Here is a 2,750-nt window from a genome sequence, read left to right as displayed (position 1 = left end):
TACAATATATATGATGTACAAAGTAATTTCTTATCTTAAAATTAATTATGGTTAGTGAGATGAAATTTAAAATATTTTTTTATTTTCTTTCTCAAATTTAAATTTAAATTTAGAATTGATTAACAACTCATCTTTTTTTAATTTTAATAAAAAAATTAATTGGTTACATGCAAAATATTCATCATTTAATAATTTCAATCATTTTAAATTTTATTTACCAAAAATTAGGTTAAAAATTTAAAACTAAAAAAGAGATAATTAATTTTTTTAATTTGAATTAAAAAATGTCTTATAAATATATCCAACTTTTATATATACTAAGTGTTAATAGTATACTATAACAATTACTCAAAATATTAATCTAAGATATATTTAGGTTTAGTAAGACCTCAATGCAAGCAAAATCAACTAAAATTCATTGTTAGGGTCCCAAATTTCGACTTAGGTTCATTACTTTAAAGGTCTAATACAAATGAAGTCCATGCATCCCCTATTAAATCGGCTCAGATTGGATCTCCGTTGCTAGTTAGATATGGTAATGAGTATTTAGGGGAGCGTGAGAAGCCCCCTTCCCATCTCTCACTCCTATTAAAAAAAATGCCTCCGTTCCTTCTCTGTCATTGCAAGTTCCTGTTTAATTACTCCTTAGGGAACGCAGATCTCTTCGGATATCTACGAATATTTTTTAAAAATTTTTGAAAAAAATAACATAATATAATAATCATAAAATAATCAATTCAATATAATTCAACACAATTTATAATGTAACAGCCCAGATCACCCGCTAGCACGATATTGTCCGCTTTGGCACACAAGGCCTCACGGTTTTGCCTTTGACGATAGGGATAATAGCCAAAGCCCCCCACACTCACTCGTCAAAACGCGTCATGCTAGGCAGAGGTATCCACACCATTATAAGGCATGCTTCATTCCCCTCCCCAACCGATGTGGGACCTTACATATAACATATTCGTTATGAAAAATAACATTTCAAAAGGAGAAAATATAAAAATATATTTTAACATAATTTTTTGGGACGATACTGAGCGACGTAGTGACGGACTTGAGAGGTAGAGAAAGTGAGTAAGAGAGAGAGAGAGGATCGAGGCTGAGAATGAATCTGGAAGAAAAAGGAAGAATTCGAATTGGAGATAGAAATTAGGGTTACTAAATTCAAAAAATGGATTTATGTATATATAAATTAGGATAAATTAATAATTTTATATTCACGTATATTTAATAGGTTTTATAGGGCGGGTACTTATGTTCGTGTCTCCATTAGGGGTGGCAAACGGGAAAGCCCGTCCTGTCTCACCAAAAGCCTGCCATCTAGTGGGCTGGCCCGTCCCGCCCCGTCCGTATATTTAATATTTTTATATATTATATATAAATGATAATTCAAATGGTAACTCTGTATTTTTACTCATGTTTACATTTCTGCATCATTTTTCTTCACAATTTTGAAGAAAAAAATTTACATGAGTTTCACATACACTTTTATGTTTTCCATTCAATTTCTTTGTTGAGCCAAACAATGAAAAATTAATTTGTCCATCCATTTTTTCTAATATTTTATTTTCCTACAAATTCTTCTAATCCAAACAATGCATAAATAAGTTACATTTTTCATATATATAACAATAACTAATATCACATATTAGGTTAATTTACATTGATAAACCAAAGCCACCCCAAAATTACCTGAATCCCCCAAACCCAAAAACATTACCTAGTTGTTTCCATTTATATTTCTATATAAATTGAATTTAATGAATTTAAATTAGGGTAATAAGTAGTAAATTGAATTTATAGGATTCAAATTTATTGACATTGTGATTCGAAAGTGAATTGAATTCAAAGAATTCGAATTATGTCATCCCCTACTAAATCGAATATATAAATTTTGATTTATATGGTCCATGCTAACTCGAAGCAATAAGGTTCGATTTATACTCATTTAGTAGCAATCCAGCTCATTGTAAATTGAATCTCCTTCATTCAATTTAGTAGCATAGATAGCATCCAAGTAATTCGAATCTTATAGATTCGATTTACTATGAAAACACATAATTCGAACTCCATAAATTTGATTTACATAGATATGTAAACTGAGACATGCACGTAACCTTATTTACTTTGGGGGATATATATAAAATTGGTTTGCAAATATTTTATAAAGGTGATTTATCCCATATATTATAACTTGTGAAATCATAATATTTTGAGAAGTGATGTATAGACAACTTAAATATTGATAAGTCTGAAAAATTTTAGAAAAAAAATAAAAATATCAAAAAATTACATGTTGATCCATAAGATTTTTTTAAAAAAAAAATTTGTCCATAGTCTATGATTAATAACTTTAAAATTATATATATGTTATTATTTTAAAATAGAATATAAAATAGATATTAAACCAATTTCTTTTAATAATTACTCAGTCACAAATATCCATCAAGAACATGAGATTTAAGAGCGTACAAAGTAAATATAATACCTACAATTTTTACACTACCACGATAAGATGATTATTATAAGTCTTTTTAGCATAAATTAAATAGAACAATATAGGGTTAAGTACTGTTTTCGTCCCTAACGTCTTGGGTCAAAATCAAAATCGTCCCCGACCTTTTTTTGTTATTAAAATCATCCTCAACGTTTAAAAACGCTTTAAAATCATCCTTTCCCAAATTCTTGGACCAAAATACCCTCACCATCATCATTCTCCTCTTCACCTTCCTCACTCCACC

The sequence above is a fragment of the Arachis ipaensis genome, chromosome B01, assembly GCF_000816755.2.
Source record: "Arachis ipaensis cultivar K30076 chromosome B01, Araip1.1, whole genome shotgun sequence".
Taxonomy (NCBI): Eukaryota; Viridiplantae; Streptophyta; class Magnoliopsida; order Fabales; family Fabaceae; genus Arachis; species Arachis ipaensis.
Note: the sequence above shows the minus strand (reverse complement) of the source record.